Below are 18,960 nucleotides of genomic sequence, written 5' to 3' on the forward strand. Positions count from 1 at the left end.
TGTTTTAATTTTGTAGCTTCACCAGTACAAGTAGTGAAAAGGGAAATGTTCCCCGTAACATGGGAAGAGTTCTTTGTTTTTCTGGCAAACACATCAAGACAAATGGTAAAATTCTTTGTGGATGAGGAGGGAAACAAGAAGGTTCAGGTACATGATATACCAAGAAGTACCCCAAACTGATTTTTACAAACAGTCTGAATCTAAAACTCTCTTCAGCAAACAAACAAACAAAAACTAAAATGATTTCTAAGTAAAGGTTCAAATACTCTGTTGGAATGTGCATTCTCTATACACGGTTGTGGTATGACTTCTTTAGCTACTAATTAATAATAAATAAACAACAACCTATATTTAAAATATCAGAAGAAGCAGTTGCCTCATGTATTAAGAATTACATTCCTTTTAAGATGAGGACAGAAGCCTGCCTAAGGGCTTAACTGGGCACTTTTTCAACATTTAGCATGCAGATCTGTGATTCAACAATGTTTTGCCTTTTGCAGAAGTACCATTTGTAACTGGCACTGTAACCACTACTTAATGTAGTTGTGTTAAATACGATCATAATTAAGGGTGTAGTATTCATTATTCCTGCAAGTTGATGTGGTGTGAGCTGTCCCCTTCCTCTGTTCAGCTGTGTCCTTGGATCCTTGTATCAGCATTAACGACAGTGCTAACTGAACAAGAGGGAGTGGGGACTGATCCCAGGGAACACTAACATCCTCAGAAACTCTTCCAGCTGATCAGCTCCGTAACAAGGCTGGCCACATGAGTGCTAGTGGCAGCACAAGGAACAGAGATGAGAATTTCCTTTTGTGGTGCCACCCTGAACTTCTCTGGAATTGAACAAGTGATCAAACACCAGCCTTAGTTGATTCTTACATTCAAAATGTTCATTCTTGGTTACTTTGAAGTAATGAATGTGAGGAGAATTGTGCTCAATCAGCTTTTTACTAAAGGTTGCTAATGAAATTTTTCTTACTCTTTCAGTTCTCCTACCCAAAGGATGCAAAAAATTTTTGTTATGCTGTCACTGTAATGTGACCACTGTCTAGAAATTCGTGTTGTGTTATGGAGTGGAGTAGGTGCTGTGTAATTCACTGGTGAGACCTCTTGGTGCTGTTGCTGCTCTTCTGGTGTTGATCAGGCTGCTAAGAACCCACATAAGTGACAACTAGACAGCAGCGGTTATGCCAGGTTGCTGCCCTAAAATGCTTAGACCAGTTCAGTGTCTGCCCTTCTCAGCCTCACCACCTCAGGTCATAGGGCAGATGCTGCATTTGCTCTTTCAGGTTTTGTGTGCGTAGAAGCATGCTTGTTTCATGCCCCAGGAGGCTTCTCAGGTCATGGTTGTGCTGCTGCACAGCAGGATGTCTCAGGTACTTTTCTGTTCTGATTATTATTTATATTCGTGTCCTTAGTGAGAGTTCTGAATTCTTTTTAAGCATAGAATACCACTAACTGCAGGGTAGATTTGAGCAGCTACTTTTACTTTAACCTGGACTTAAAGGAAAAAGTTAGGACTTGTGTAAATGAAGTGCAGCTGAAAAAACGTACTTGAAATATTTATCTAGGTGATTTTTTCTCATGCTCTAGATGCTGTTGTTCAGTGAAGAAGTAACTTTTACAGCTGGGTTGCCTTTGGGAGCCAGTGACCATTTTAATTGCATTTAGAAGAATCAGAAAAACATAAATGAAGCTTTTTGAAAATTGTATTCATCAGTTTTCCTGTGTATCACTATTTAGTCAAGGCTTAAGAAATATTTTTGTAACATTTTCTTACGTCTATCACTATGACTTAAGCTGAAATGCTGCTGAATTTACATTTTCTAGATCTGTCTCTGGACAGTGATGTGATAGTAGGCAAAACACTGACTTGCAACAAAGCATGCAAAACTTGCTGGATTATATAATTGTTCAACAGTGGAAATCATAGCTGTCTGTTGTAATCAGCCACACCTGACTGATCTAATATTTTTGTCTCTAAAGTAGGAAGCTTGCTTATTAAACCTGTGTATGAGCAGAACCTCTGTGATTATGCAGACCTGACTGCAGGTTATGCTGTATAGGTTTGGCTGTGTTTACTCTCCTTATACAGAAAGAAGAAAGGTAAAACACAAGGAGACCTTACACAGAGTATCAAACAAGTTTTGACTTCTGTCGGTCATCTAAATACCATGGGCAGGGACACTTCCCACTAGACCAGGTTGCCCAAAGCCCCATACAACCTGGCCATAAAAAGACCAGAAGTTCAAGTACAGCCCTGCTATAGGCAGTGAGGGGAAGCAGGTGTTTCAAGGAGAATCAGCTGCTGAGTTGTTTGACCAGATTATCTGTTGTGTTTTTTTCAGAACAGGCTGTAGGAACCTATCTTGATTTAGTACACCTCGTAGGCATGGATTTAATGCTTTTCAAATAATATGAATTTGACTTTATTAGTAACCTTTTCAGTGACTTTTTCGGCAGTTGGAACACTTAATAAAATCAAGTGCTGAGTTTTGTGGTCTATAGTTGATAACTGATTTCGTACAAATTATATAATTGTTTAGCGAGACCAACAGATCTAAAGATGGTGATGGAGTAGTAGGTAAAATGTGTATCCTACCAAGTGATGTGCTGCTCTAACTGGTGGCAGAAGAAATTTTAATGTAAATTTAAATTTTAATTTGAAGAAAAAGTGAAAGAAGATTGCAGCAGCAAAATGATATGATTGCAGGGTGCTATAGGCTTACCCTGTCTGTATATTTTATTAGATGCGGAGGTCTAACATTACATATGATGGGCAAATGCAGTTGCCTTGCCAGCATGACATCGCTGGGAACTGCAGTATTTACTTGTACCAGTCTTCAGGCATCACCTGCTGCAACTTTTTTTAGCTTGTGACTGATTTCTTGATCTTGTCAAACTGAACTGAGGCAGACAGGTTTGACTGTTATGTATGAAGAACGAGAGGAGAAGAATGCTTGCTTGAAATACATATTTTTCTCTGCTTCCCAATTATTTTGGACAAATTGCACACACTTTTGACAAATCGGGTTTAAAAAGTCAGCTATATTTATTAGAGTGGAATCTACAGATGGGGAAGTAATGCCATGTTCTTGTTAGTTATTTCCTCTAATGCATGCTCATATTTGAAATTCAGTGTTGAGTACTGCAGGAGTACGAGTGGCCTGAGTAGCTAAATAAAGCATTCCAGGTGAGGAGCTTTAGTATTTCTTTATTCTGCTTTTACTTTATTTTATTCTATTCTAATTGTCTTCATTCTGGACACAAATTTTCCATGTTTCTGTGTCACGAGACCCTTCTGATGCTTTTTTGCATCGCTTGCTGTTTCTTGCAGTTCCTTATCTATCTTGATAGTTGGTGCCTTATCCCGTGTTTGAGAAGGGTGAATTCTGCAAGGCAGTCAAGCTCTCTAAAAAGAGAAACATAAGCCTTCAGTAAAGAGGGAACAAATGTCACAGGACTTCAGCTCATGCTATATACTTCAGTATTGAAAAGATTTTTTTTAGTGACTTACTGCAGCTTGGAAGTTTCTTTTTCAGAAAACCAAGCAGAAATCCCAAGTTAAATGTATTGTTTCTCGCACAGCTTGAAATCAACAGGAGCTGCTGTAAACAAGTATTTTCTCAAAACAAATTTAATTCTGAAGTGCCAGGCTCTAGCATTGAGTCTGATGAACTCTGCAACCCAGAACATATGGATATCCTACGGACGGACATAAGTTAAAGGCTCTCTCTGCAAAGGTTAATTAGCATGTGTTACCTAAGTAAACCTGTTTTGGGCAGTGTTGCCAGTCAATTGCAAAGAATCCTCTTTTTCTTACTCGTTCTCAGCTGTTAGTACTAGGGAGGAATGACCTCTTGTAACCAAGTGTAGGGTTAAACAGTGCTGTGATCATCCCTGACCCAGCTCCGGCAAATCCAGAGGTGTGATTTAGTCGGGCTCCTCTCAGCAGGCATAATAGCATTTTGGTGACATCTGGTGGCAGATTCCTTGTTTGCCCGGAGTTACTATACTTAAATCCGTGCAGCGATGCAGGCACAGCCACCTACGGCTCGCTGTGGCGAAAGCAGAGGGGCTTCTTCCCTGAACGCAATGCCTATTTTATCCCTTCCCTTTGGGGGTGATTTAGTTGCCCAACATTTCCTGTGGCTCCCTTGCCTTGATCAAAGGGAAGGCTTGAAGGCAATTCTTTAGCCCTTGATAAGGATCTTAAGGATGTTTTGAAGTTAGCAGGCCATCAGCGATGCCAAGCTGTGATACTCAGGAAACCTGTTGTTCTAGGGTTACAGAGGGAAGCATTATGGCCAATAGAAGGATTCCCTGCAAGATTTCGGTTGCCTTGTCTGGTATCTGCTCCGCTGGTTTTATTTTGTTTTTATTGTTATTTTTCAGACTGCCTTCCTCAAGTGCCTGTGATCCCAAAGGCAGCACAGCTGCAGTTTCGTAATATTGCCTGTGACTGCAAATCTTAATCACCTCTCAGATTCAAGGGGAAGAAGATGGCCCACAGTCAGCGATAGTCTGTAGCCCTCTGTGCTGTGCTGTGTTCAGTGCTCCTTCTGTTTTTTTTGTTTTTTTTTTTTTTTTTTTTGTTTTTGTTTTTTGTTTTTTTTTTTTGTTTGTTTGTTTTGTTTTGTTTTGTTTTTTCAGATTTCTCAGTCCTTACTGAACATGCTAAGAAAACAGATCCAATATGCTGGAAATTATATTTGAGCAGACAAGTTAGACAAGCCCAGCCCACCGCATTTTGCAGAGCAGAATGAGAAGAAACTTCCAACCTCCTGTGATAAATTTAGGGAGAGAATGAAAATACAAAATTTATTGGGATTATTGCCAACAATAATTGTCCTGTGAATGTCTCTTTAGAGACATGGATTTGAGCAAAGTGGAGTTTTTGGTGTGGAAAACTCTTATTTGTGTGGAGAGGTGATGGTTCAAGCTGCATTGGCTTCAGTTGTACAATTACAGTAAGAAGCATCCAGAAGTCCAGTGTCATCAGTTAAAGCAGCTGTAGTTGTTTTTCATGTAGGCAGTTGCTGAGCTTGCCAGGCAGGTTTATGTTGTTTCAAAAGAGAAGGGAGGCTGGAGTACAGCCTGAAGACGGATCCCGCGATCCTGCACTTTGGTCTGGTTGGCCTCTGCTCCGGGAGAGGCAGGCATCTGGTGGAAAGAGCAAGGGACATGTAATTCGTGCATAGCCGCCTGCTCTCTGCACTGCGAGAGTGTGCTTGTGAGGGAATAACATCGTGGTGTATGTGCAGCAGTAAATCACTCACTTTAAAACCAGTAAAAACCCAAGCTTCTCATCTAAACGAGGGTTTGGTGCCCTGCCAGTGTTTTCCCACATGAGACTAGCAAGAGAAAGGAAATGGTGATTTTGAATAACTTAACCGTGATTTAACAAAACAAAAGAAAAGCTCATCTTTTATCTCAGAGCTTTCTCCGTCTGCTGCAAGCCTAGTGGATTGTCTGAGAAACTCAAAAAGGAAAAAAAAAAAAAGTGCAGTTACATCTTTAAAACTGGGCAGGAGCAGCTTTCATGCGAGGAATGAGTGAGTAGAGGGGGCTCCTCAGCTGGGAGAGGTGATGGCAGAAAGGGGAAGGTGATAAACCCATGGGCGGCAGGGAATAATAACTCTCCCCTCCTCTGATGTAAGACCTGAGGAACTGAGAAAACCTCGCATGCAGCAGATAGAGAACAATGAGGAGATGCTTCTTCCCATGTAGTTAAGTATTGGAGAAGAGTGATCAATGTGTGTATTTTCTCTTTTAATATGTCTTCTACACTTTTCCCACTTGTTTTCTTTACCTCTCGTATCTGGTCAGATCGCAGTGTCTCAGCCCTCGGGACAGGCAGTTTTGGTCTTCAGAAGTGTTGTGACTTGTTTGAGGAGTTGCTGTAGATGCTGTACATCCGTTCAGCTACAGAAAAAGGGGGAGGGAGGTGCTTCTGGGGTAAAAATAATAATAGATCATTGGCCTATTTATGACAGCCATCTTTTGCATGTTGGCATTTCTAGCTCCTTCCTCTTTCTCAAGTTATTCCTCAAAGATAATAGGATGTGACCAGGTCTTATCCTGTTGTACAGAAAGCTTTAATCTCCTGTGGAGAAGCGTGTCCTGTGGCTAAGTGCAGATCCCATCAGGTTGTGAATCTGCTCTTTGTATCGCAACCGAGGCACCACGAATTCCTTCTGTGAAATGCCGGTTGTAATTAAGGAATGGTGAACATATGGATATTGGTGGAATTTGATTCAGTTTGCACTGGAAGTCTATAAAAAAATATCACAAGCTTAATTTAAGCAGCCTGGCTAACTGCAAGAGCCATTAATATAGCCATAGAAGTAATTCCAAAATAACAGGCCAAATGTTTGATCTTTCTCTTTGCAAACTGCTGAATGGGTATGGAAAAACATGTTCTTACAAACTGTCTTGACAGCTATTGCAGCCCGTTGGTACCTAGAAGGCTATTTCAGCTACCCCTTGTTGTCCCGCTCTCGTCTGACTAATGTGGGTGAGTGGTGTGTTTAAATTTCTGCTGCCCCTCACAGTTCTTGTCCTAGAGCAAACTGTCTGTGGTGCTCTGATTGCCTCCAATGGAGGAAGTGTTTTAGTTCAAGTCATGTGGCTGCTTTGGAAGCAAATCTCATGACTGCAGCCACGCAGACAATCACTGTGTTTTCATTCATGTTACAGAGCACTCCTGGAGCATGTATTCGGATCCCTTTTGGATGAAACTAGTGTAGAGACATGCTCCAGCACTGCCCCTAAGCTGTGCTGCTCACTGCAAGGCATTCAGTCCACAGGACCAGCCTGGAGCTAGCTGGCAGCAAGCCCCCCAAATATACATGTAATTTGTGTGCTGGCGGCACCTCAGCAACAGCTGTTTCATGCTCCTGTTGCACAGCACTGTTTGCGAATATAAACACAGCTTATCGTGTTGAAAATGGTATTACAGCCTTCTTAGGGCTAAATTAAATTAGTTTTCATCGTATTTCATTTTTAAAATGTGCATGTGTGTGCGTATGTACTTTTAACACATCTTTCTTTCACTTTCTAGCATTTCCCTCACCAGAATTAGATTTCAAATGCAGTAATTGTCAGTTCTTCTCTAACAGCAATAAGCATAAGACATCATGTCAGTTCTTGTTCATCTATTCCCTTTTCTCAGTTCATTAGTATTACTTATTGCATGGCCAGATTCTGAGTGTTAATGAATTCTTTTCAAATTTTGCGTTTTTTATTGAAATAAATTGATCCTTTTAATATCTTTTCAGTAATTAGGGGTTTAGATGTATTTGCACAGTGCCATAGCTCTAACAAGATTAGTGGTGAGAAAATCCCATTCTGCAGATTAGTGTGATGCATTGAGTTGAACTTTAGGATTTTACTCTGGTGTTTTCCTTATGGAGGCTTATTATGAGAAAACACTTTGAAAACACGTTGTCTTCAATTACTTGCTAGGTGACATGCATCTGAAAAGCTCAGCTGAATAGCCCTTTTTTTTTTTTTTCTTAATTAGAAACTTCAGATCATGACATGCAAACACTTTAAATGCTTGTCTGTGGCACATGTTGTCACGGCTGGGACAGGTTGATGGTGACCGAACTATGAGGTCTCCCAGTCCCCCTTACTGGTAGTTGCATGGATCCTCGTCAGCTCCGGTTTCATCAAGGGCTGTGCTGTGTGTGCACCCTTTGTTGCAGCTGTAGGGTCTGTGAAGACTGATTTTGCCTGTTTCACCTCATGCACTGACTACAAAGGTAATGTAAAGGAACCTGAAATGGAAACACGGTGCAAACCTGCCCGCTCAGCACCTGACATTGTACAGTGATGCATCTGTTAGTTTTGCACCTCTGTAAAAGATGCACGTGAAATAGGAGAAAATAAGCTGGGAATCTTTTAAGGTAAGGGCAAGTGTAGTTTGGGGTTGTGGGCAAAAATGTCTCAACTTGAGGAATTTTTTACGGAACTGAATTTACTGCCAGTTAACACAGAGTTCTAATCACTGACTTGGGTGTTGAGAAGAAAGAAATTAAAAAAATAGGTAAGGAAGCCCCTTTCCTGCTCTGTCTTCCCCAGGGTCAGTGCAGTCAAACACCTTGTCTGCCCTCTTCCTCGTCTCCACATCCCTTGCTTTGGCCGTATGTCACCCTCAGTCCCTCAGGGTGTCCCTGCCCTGGTGTGGTTCACCCATGCGCCATGGTCCCTCAGCTGTGCCCCCCTTCCTCACGGAGCACCTACAAGGTCTCCTTCCACCTTTCCTGTGGCACCCCCTGGGCCACCTCCAGCCCCGGCAGCTGCCTCTGCCTTAAATATGCCTGGGCTGGCTCCTCATGCTGGGTTGCCCTCACCTCCCGCAGCCCTGACTCCACGCCATGAATACTGGGGGTGCTGCTGAGCCCGTGACACAACCTGGTAGGTACCCACTGTGGCTGTGGGGCACTTGACTTCACAGGTAACGTGATAACCAGAATAATGTAATAACCAGAAAAGGCTGTTTACAGCTGCCTTCAGCTACTGCTTTCCCTGGACCTAAAGGCAAAGTATTCTGCCAGGGATTTAGTACTAGTTGGGCTTCCATGCTCTTGGCCCAAACCAGGGTTTTCTGTCAGGTTTTGCAGCTGGAAGCCAGCACGCCGTGCTCACCGCTCGCTTCAGCCCAGCCTGCCACCAGTTTGCAGCCGGATGGTAAACGGGGACTTGTGCACACAAGCGGTGTCTGTCACTAGTGCACTGAGCAGTTACAACAAAGCAGTTCATAAAAATATTCCATTAAAACACTTGAATTGAAGCACAGATGGAGGTTTTTGCACTAGGGAAAAGCAAGCACAAGCGGTTTTGCACTGGGAACGCGAACGTGTTTGTGCTTTTACATATGTAACAGGGCTTTGATTCAAAGGGAGAGAAAGTTGGATGTGCTCAGTTCTAGCTGACAAATGTTGGCAGTCACATTGTTCTTAGCTGCATCAACTATGTAATTTTTTAAACCCTGTGATGGGAAATACTGGCAGTAAACAAAGGCTCCAAAGGGAGAAACTGGTTTGGAAAAGACTCCTTCTGGTGCTCCTGTGACAGAAGAGACGGCATTGTAGCTCCTTTGAAAAGCCCACTGACCCATACCCCACCAGCCCTAGGCAGAGGTGAGTGTGTCTGGTTATCCTGGAATGCTTTTTGGGTGTGATTCCACAAGTAGAAAGTTTGCTAAGCAGAAGTGTCCTCAGCCTTTTTGTTATGTGCCTATTCCTGCATGACTGTGGAGATACACGAAGAAATACATAGTGATTTCCTGCCTCCCGAACAGCAGGAACAAGCTGCACACCTGAAGGTTTAATTAGCAAGTGCCATGTTGCAGGCGCATGGAGATGGTGCAGTTACCTATAGGTAGTGTTTTGGGACAGCAACATGTGTCTAAGGCACAGAGCACCCTAAATCAGCACTGTTTCTGAAAGCGCTTGTCATGTCCCTTGGTCTCGTGCACCTTATGGAAGGCCAGAGGATTAGACTGCTTATATTCTCCTGTCTGCTTACAGTAACTAAAGCATTCAAAGCTAGGGTTTTCCCTTTTTAGCCTAAAAATACATGGCTTAGAAATTTAGTTTTACTTCCATAGTTCTCTAATTCTCCTTCCTTTAACTTTCATGCTGGATACATTTCCAAGTTTTCTCCCCATACTATATATATTTTCTCCTCAATACAAGAGAAAGCTTTAGCTACAAAAGAAGGATGCATTAACCCTTTCATCTTGAAATCCTGAGTTCTCTGCTTCACTTACAGGTCGCTTCTGCTCCCAGTGTCACCACAAGCTAGTAACATTTTCCCTTGTTGACAAAACCCTAACACTTCCAGTATGTCAGAGGGAAACAGTAGTCCTGAGAGGCTGTTCGCCTTTTCCCATGCCCAGTAAGGTAGCTTGTCTGAAGAAGAAGAAAAAAATCTGCTTCTGTGAGCTAAATTTGCATTCCTTACAAAGGGAACATGACTCTCCCCCTCCTGCTGATGAGCACTGGGTGCTTGGGTCATCATCGGTAGCGTGGAAGGATCTCTGTTGCACCATGGGCCATAGTTCAACCCAGCAAGAAAATGGCTTGGATGTCCATCATGGATGTGTCTGGGAAAAAAAAAAAAAAATCCCCTCACCTATAAGGAGTATTCTTTTGTGCGAGAGGCAGTGGTTGCTGAAGTCACCTGCTGTGCTTCAGTCTTCGATGTCTATTTTTAATCTTGCAAATCCTAACTAGGTTAGGTGGACTTGCCAGGTACAAAGGTGAGCACTGCATGTACTACTGTCTGTAGAGAGATGCTTTTTTCAGTGCTTCTGTTTTTGAACAAAAGTAAAATTGGGCCAGAAAGGTAGAGTTTCAGATCCCAAAATGTGAAGGGCTGCTAGGTTGGACTTCTATTTGTAACTGTTTTTTACACGGTGTAGTTTGATCTCTACAGGTACAAGTTACCATGTGAACTGTGTGCTCCCTAATATATGGTATTTAATATATTTTAATTTTGAATTCTTGTTTTCTTGATTTCTTTTACTTCTGTATACGCTGCTTGCTGCTATATTTGTCTTTGGTTTTCTTACTGACTTGCATATTGTCCGCTTTCCTATTCTCTAGCTTCTATGCTCTGTGCAGTATCTCAGCTGCTGAATACACACCAGGCAATGTCCTCAGCAAAGAGGGTAGAACTGGATACTGCAAGCTCATTTTTGTTGTTGTTGTTTGTTTGTTTGCTTGTAAATCTGGAGGTGTATCACAAAACCTGAGGTGGGTAGGTGAGTAGAAGAGGAAATGAGATGGCTTTCACAGTAACACTGGTGACTGCTGCCTTGTTTGCTACTTCAAATGTTGTGCCTGAAAGCATTTGTTCTGATAGTTAATGTACGATGAGAAGTGACCCTTTTTCTTCTCAACTAAGAGAAGAGGCATTGATCGAGTCACTTTCCTCTTCCAATTTCGCTCCTACCCCTGAGCAGTCAGTCACACTGCTCTTTGCCCGACCTTTTTCTCAGGGCTGCTGATGCATCTCTGACAGCACTGCTGCCTCTGCATGTCAGGTCGGGTGGGCTTGGTGGCAACTGAGCTCTCTGCTCCTTTCCTCCAGCAGGACGGGAGCTACAAATGTTTTCTGGATGCACGCCGGGCAGCTGGGTGCACTCTCGTAATGCTTGCCAGGATCCTGCAAGATCTTTTGCTGCAGTGAAGCTGCTTTGAGGAGGAGTCTGTCAAGCCCCAAACCACCGCTTTGAATATTGAGTAGAGAGAAGTTTGTGAGCGTACAGTGCATCTTTCCTGTATGACCACATCCTAAATCCTCAAGGGCACTGGAGTGTCTTTGGCTGTGTGTGTGGACAGAGCTGTAATCCAGGGGGCTTTCCTGAGCTGCCACAGCTGTCCCAAAAGTGTCAGTGGGCTTTGACATGCAAGCAGTGAATCCTTTCAGTAGTGTGTTTATGTTGGGGGAGATGTCTTTTTATTATTATTATTATTTTTATTTCTTGTCGTCTTTTAGGTATTGTTTCAGGCCAGGATGTGGAGCACTCTGCCTCATGCAGCTGAAAACTGGTGAGTGCTGGCAGTTTTGGCTGCCTCTCTTGGTCCTTGTTGGGGAAGTGCTGAGCTGTTTTCTGAGGAAACAGATTTTTTCAGACCAAGCACTGTAGGAAGGGCTGTGATTTACGATTGCTGAACTACAGCAGGAGCTCTGATCTATGATGTTTTATCCCAGTTCAGTCAGCAGAGTCTAGCCAGAGGAAGGTGGTAGTTCTTCTCTCCACTGGCATGTAGGAGCAGAGAAGAAATGTTCCTTCTTCTCCACCTGCAAGCAAAAGTGGGATCAGATGGGGACAAAACTGGCTTCTTCTGTAGCTATCAACAGCACAGTACTTTTGCTGTGGTCCAACCTGCTTTCGTATTTGTGCAGATTAGAGGAAAAAAAAGGTTTGAATTTGGTTTTGGATTATAGATGCAAAATTGTAGCAGTCCTATTATGGTGATAGAAGGTGCGTGGTTGTTGTGAGGAAAACTCTCATAAAAACCTCATGCTTGAAAAATGAGGTTTGAAAATGAAACCTCAAACCAGTGTGAGTGGCTGTGTATAATGTAGCTGTAACTCGTTATGAAGAAAAATTAGTACATAGGGTTATTAGCTGATACTAAAACATCTCATATAATTGGACATGTTTCTCTTACGTTGCATTTGCTTTGTAATGCATATGAATGAATTCTGGTGTCATCAAAGACCTGACTCAGAATTTACACTGTAAATTGCTGTGCAGTGTAAACACTCCTCCAGCCTGCTTCCTTTGTCGGTAGTTGGTGATGGGTCACAAAATGATATAAAAAAAAATAATTTAGCCATTTGCCTGGCAGTATTAGGCTGCTTTCTGCTCCTTGAAGCTCACTCTTATGGCTGTGGTTTCAGTGGCATTAAATGTGGCTCCTGTGGCCAAAGTAAGGGAAGCAGGAGCAGCAGCAGTGCAGCGGGTTGATATTGAGGGGCTGGAAGGAGAAGAGTAGGAAAAGATGGCGGAGCTGGAAAGAGTCAGGCACAAAGAAGTCGCACTTTGCGATCAGCCTGAGGCAGGTGTCAGCGGTTGTGGTACGGTGGGCAGAAGTGATGGTTTTCTCAAAGAGGGCAGCTTCCAAAAGATGGTTGGAAAAATATTCAGAGGTAAATAGCAGAATCCTGGCCTGCCTTCAGCTACAGACTTACTTGGACCCAAACTTCACAACAGCTGCAGTTGTAATATGGTTTTGCAGATCTAACACTTCCAAGATGTGGAAAATAAAATTCAGGATGAATTCTAAGAATGTAGTAGAAATAACTAGTGTGGCAGATGTAGATTTAGGGTAGTCTGCACATTCTGAAGGATTTGTTTTTAATGTGAAGCATGTACCTTCACACCCCGTAACATGTGCTCTGATTCACTGACAGATTCGTTTTGCACGGTCCCACTGGAATATTGGCACTCATGCCGTCTGTAAACAGACAGTCAAGGTTTGTGTCTGTCGGGGCCATGCTTCACGTTATTTACCGCACGGCCTTTGGGGTGGGAAGAAAGGGAATTAATCAAAAGGAGCACACACTTCTCCCTCCCTCCTTCCCTTTACTTATTTATTTTTGAATTTGAAGGCTTTCTGAATTCTTTATTATTCCCAGAGTTCTTTTTTTTTTTTTTTTTTTTTTTTCCCCCAAATCTGAAAGCAGCTGAGCTCAGCACTGTGGGGACAGGGTAGGAGATGAGGAGCCCCTGTGGGCTTCCCCTGGCTGCTTTAAGGGTGCAGGGGAACCGAAAGGGTGAGGAGCATCTGGGGTCACCCACAGAGCAAGGGAGGGAAGGTGGCAGCACGCTGGGCTGGTTGCTGACAGGAGAGGTCCATGGCATGGACTGGGGAAGGCAGCGGTGATGCTTGCCCTCATGTGCGGGTGCCTTGCACCCATGTGGGGTGTGTGTATTACTCTGTGGCTGCCTTGTGTCTGTCAGAGTCCCTGAGGACAGAGGCCACGACCCTACGTGAGCCTAGTTTGGAAGTCAGAACAAGCCCACGGAGCAGGGATCCCTCAGCACACGCAGCATGGCAGTCCCTCTTCCTCTCCCTACATGCCATCCATGGTCTCTCCCACGTTCAGTCAGCGGCTCCCCCTACCCCAGCGCCCCGTCCCACCGCCCAGCAGCAGCTCTCTTCCACACCAGGCCAGGCAGTGGCCCTCAGAGAGCCCTCACCCCCCAGCTTTTCCCCCAAAACGCCTGCCCCCCCCCCCTCCCCCGCCGGCGGCGAAGCGAGGCGAGGCGGAGCAGTGCCGGCTTCGGGCGCCGAGCGGCGGTGTTGGCCCGCGGCCGGGCCGGGGAGCAGGCCCCGGATCCTCGGTGCGTGTGGGGGATTAATTGCAATTAACACACGGACCGATAAACCTGGGCCGCAATGCAATTACGGCCTCTGCCGCCGGTAGTTACGGATGAAACCGAATTGTGTTCCCTAAATAAGGGCAGGGAATGGAAATGGGCGTTTTAAATCCCTGTGTAAGGACAAGCGCTCCTAAAGCTGCCGCCGGCTGCGTTGCCTGGCCCAGCCGTGGCACAAAGCAAGTGTGGGGCTGTGGGAAAAATCACAGTAATGTTCTTCAGACCGGATCTTCCGTGAAGCATCTCCTCCACCTGTCCCTGCCACAGAGCCCTTGGCCCAGCACACCCCAGCCTCCCCGCTGTCCGTGGCATGGGTCAGGACGAGGTGGCAAGGTCCCAAATCCTGCTGATGGCACGAGTGTAGCGGCACCGATACCAGTCATTTCCAATATTTTTGCTGAAACCCTGGCTTTATGTGTTCTTTTGTGGTGTGAGGATGTTGGCAACTCACTCAGTCCCCTCAGGCCTGCTTTCCTTTCAGGCTCAATGACTGACACAGAGAGGGGCGTCTACCCTTGGTCTGAGGAGTTAAAGCAAAACAAAGCAAGCAAGGAGCCCAGCTTCATCCTTTGGTGGTTCATTGCAGTGGGTAACTGTTTAAAGCATGTACCTTGCTTCTTGTTTTAAATCACCTGGATTTAGCTCCCAGCCACTGCCTGCAATTACAACTTTCCCTGCTAGACTGAGCCGCCCTTGGCTACCTGGCATTTCTGCCCCCTTGAAGGATCCTTACACACCACAGTGACATGTTTGAGGACTGTTGGCACTGGAGAGGAATGATTGCCTGAAGTTTCAGCCCTTTTTTTTTTCTTTTGTCTCAAAGAAACAATGTTTGTGCTGTTGGCGCTCCGCATCCCACTGCAAAACCCTGGTCCTGTCCCTGCTGTGAAGATGACAAGCTTCAACCTGGGGCAAATCCATGGGAACAGCAGCTGTGGGGCAGAGCCTCGCGCTTTCACACTGGAAAAGCAGCATTTGCGGGAGGAGTGAGGAGCTTTTACCTTGGCTCTGGCCCACAGGCTTTCTTCAGAATATTCCTTTCACATGGAAATTCTTGCCAAGTGAAGATTGCTAGCGCTGACTGGCATGTCAGCCATGGCAAAAGACACAGGGGTTTTGTATCGTTGGATGTACGTGACACACAGAAAAGGAGAGAGGTTTCGTTTTGTGTTGGCTACCGTAATCGGCCAGCGGCACGCAGGGAGTCTTTGTGGAAGGGGTGGCAGAGGGGGAGTAAGTATAGGAAAAGAAAGCTAGATTTATTAACATTAATTCCAAATAATCAGTTTTCTGCTGAAGGCAGAACCACTAATCTCAAATTTCCCTGCCTCAGAGTCGCTACTTGAGTCCCCTGCCTGCTCCACGTAAAGCCCTGGCCAAGAAAGCACACCTGCATTAACTCCACTGCACATAATTTATTGAGCCAGCTTCACCACAATACTTTTTTTGTTTCCCAACAGAAGTCATTCCTAGCCTGACCATCCTATGCGCTGGTTTCCAGTCAGCCTCACCCCGTGTGAACAAGGCAGATGCTGCCCTGTGGTGTGGCCCTCACCTGTACCTCGGGCTCCTACAGAGATGTATTCCAGCAGAAGACCTGCGCAGAAGAGCAGGAGTGCCTCAGAAGGGCTTCTCCGATACCAGAAAGCTGCTGATTTTCTCTGGGCAGCCAGCGTTTGTTTTTCCTATTCTGTCTGCATCTGCAGAACATCTTCTCCACAAACTCCGAGGTGTTCTCCCAGACATAACACATACACAGCCTCATAGGAAGGGCCAATAGTTACAGCTGCTGTTTGCCACAGGATGAGAGCAGAGGAGGGGGATGCCATCAGCCGATGTCGTAGGTCCCTGGGAAAATACAAGGTTTCCAATGCCAGATTCCCAGATGATTGCAGGAAACCAAATCCTTCTGCATCTCATGGAGGAAAGTTAGAAACAAAATGGGTCCTGTCAGTCTCATTGTTGGGGAAGATGCCTTACCTCAAACCCGACAATCAGGCCCTGAGTAGCAAGAGCGTGTAGTAAGAGCACAAGGAAATTCCCACTTAGGTTTCTGCTCTGCCTTCAACACCTCACAGGAGCCCTGAATCTTTTCTTGAAAAAGCCAAGTTATGTATCAAGGGAAGAAATACAATCCATGCTGGCCCTCGTATGTGACCACAGCACACCTGGATGCATGGAGCTGCTGCAGCATAATTAAGGGGGAAGCTAGGAGTGACCCACTTCCTTCTGGACCTCCTCAGAGACACTGGGGGTCTGGTATCACCAGCAGAGCTTTATTTCTCTGTGGATTCCTCTAGTCTGTTGTACAGTCACTTCCGTCAGGTTACTGAACTTGAGCTGGTGCAGCAGAGGTTCCTTGTCATTTTACTTGAAAGGCTTTTTGAGAACTTCACTTTTCTAGTTCTTATAAATTTTCAAATGGTTGTTTTAAAACTTATTCATAAGCAATTTATAAATCTCTGATTTTGTGTATGTGTTACTTTCAGATTAATTGGTTCTTATGTTTCCTTGAAATTTCTTTCTTTTTTTTTTTTTTTTTTTTAAACTCATACTGAATGCGAAATAAATGTAGCATTTTATTTTATTATTTTTTTAATTGTTGGTACTTGTTTTAGAATTTTTCTTTCTTTCTTGAACAAAAAGTGATTTTTAACCACATCTCTCGATTCTGTAAATATCTGGAAATTGATAGGGAATGAAACATGAACTATTAAATTTGATTGCATTTTAAATATTTGTCAGTTTTTGGTCTTTGCTACAGGTTCTGTAGTCTCTGTGGGCACTGTGCAACAAGAGAGCTCACCACACCTGACACCTCTGTGATAAGAAAAGGCAAATATTAAGGGCACAGCTCTTTTCTTCTCTTCTCCTAATTCTTTAATTCCCATAGCTCTCTGCTGTCCTCACTTTAAGGCTAACGTGCCTTATCCTATTTTCTGTCATTTGTATTTCCTTCCCTCTCTGTTGCTCACCTTGTCATAAGGGTGCAAATATCTCTTTTGCCATATCTCACTGTTCATTGAGGTATTTAGGCCTCTTCCAGCTGCTTTTTTTTTTTTTTTAATTTATTATTTTTTAATTGGAACAAGGATGGCTGAGGGTGAAAAGAAGAAAAGAGAAGGTGAGGGAGCAAGCAGGGCAGGAAGGTGTGGTATGAAAGGGCAGAATACACATTTTACAGCTGGGAGAGGCAAAGAAGTTTCCCTGAAAGCAAGCAAAAGCTCAGGAGAAGAGGAAGGAAAGTGGAAAGGAGCCAGGTGAGAGCCAGGTGAAAGAAGTTTAAGAAACACTAATTAGTTAACACTTGTAAAGGGTTTCTGAGAGTACAAAGCTATAGCTGTATGCTAATCTGCTAATTATTATTTTGTGGAGTGTCTTGGTTTATGCAATCATGTATATTAATTGCAGCTGACTTGTCAATAGCAATGAATGATGGGAGCATAATACAAAAATTAAGCAGCAGTTAAGGTCAAGCTCTTCTGTTTTCCTGGAGTAGAAAGCAGTTTTCTCAAGGCTTATTTTGAATTTTTTGGAAGAAGTCCTGTTCAAATGGAGCGAGCTCTTCCCCTGAGTGTCCCCAGCGTGGCCCCTGGCCTGGCACAGAGAAGGCTGGTGCTGGTGAGTGAGACCCCTGAGGAGGGGTGCCTGGGTTATTTCTGTAGTGTTTTACAGAAATATCTGATGAGAACAACAGAGTAAAGCACAACTGTTGCCTGAACTTCCCAACGACCCCGTCCCATGGTACATGGCTCAGTTTGAATGGTATTAAATCTCATCCCATGTGGTTTCAAGGAACTGAATCTAGATTGGGGGGGAAAGCTTCGTGTGGTTAGAGCATTTCTGCAGGGCCTGTGTAGCTACCAACACAGATCTTGTGAGCTGGCCCCTTTCCTCTTTTCTCTGCTCGTTGGTCTTTCAGGTGTCTAGAGGCTCTAGTGATGGTCAGGGAGAGAGTTAATTATTAGAAAGAGCCTACTTGGTCATTTCAGAGATAGGAAGGCTGTTTGAACTTGTTTGCAGTGAGGAATTGGAGTAAAGGTTTTAAGTTTGGCTTTTTAAGTATGGCTTAGTGAGCTGGTGACAGCAGTGGATGGAGCTATGAACTTGCTCCTTGCAGAAGTGGTCCTCAGTATCCTGGTGAAAGTTCTTGCCAGGAGGAAGAGGCCTCATGATGCGCAGCTGTGGTGGCGTTGTTCTTCCTCATCTGCAGAAAAAAAGGGTCTGAATGGTGCCTAGTGAAGATGAGCTAAGGTATTCTGAAATGATTAAAAACTACAGAAAGGAAACTTGGTCTTGAAGTGTCACTCAACTCTGATGTGTTCTAAACAAAATATTGTGTTTAAAGTGGTCTGAAATTGAGAGCTATGAGAGACGCTACCTGTGTGTAATGACAGTACAGGCTGCTCTGGTGCTCTTGAATGCAATAAAATTCTGGGCTTATTATTTAGAGGCTGCTGAGTTTTCTGCTATTGTAATGATGTTGCTGGGTATGAGGCATTTTTGATTATGTGCTTTGTTTGGAAATAAATATAGCCTCTATTTATGTTAGGGCATTTATACAGCTGCTGACCTTTCTGAAACCTTAATGCCTTTTTATGTATGATCTATGAGAAGTCTATTTGTAGAGTCTTGCCTCTTTCTCACTCTCCTTGCTTTCATCTCCTAGTTTTTCTACTTCTTTTGTAGCTTTAAATTATTAGTGGTATTACTCAAGATCAAAACAAACTGCCTTTTAAACAGAAAAAGAACTGGGAAGCACTTGTTGGTGCAAGAGGAAGGTGAGAGGAATCAGAGTTGAACCTTGCATGCTAACAGCGCAGTTAAAAATGACCATGGTCTTCATTTAATGCTTTTCTGCTTAAGGCTGTGACAATAGTGACTGAAATAAACATATTTTTTACAATAGATGGAACACAGCTCTTTTTATTTGTGGCTGAAATCCACTTCAGGGTTAGAAGTTGCTCATAAGAGCTTTGAGACCTTATCTCAGCCAGATTCTAGGTTCAATTTTTACTGATATAAATAATATCATGTTAGGAGCCTAGGAGGGT

This window comes from Aythya fuligula, chromosome 1, assembly GCF_009819795.1.
Source record: "Aythya fuligula isolate bAytFul2 chromosome 1, bAytFul2.pri, whole genome shotgun sequence".
Taxonomy (NCBI): Eukaryota; Metazoa; Chordata; class Aves; order Anseriformes; family Anatidae; genus Aythya; species Aythya fuligula.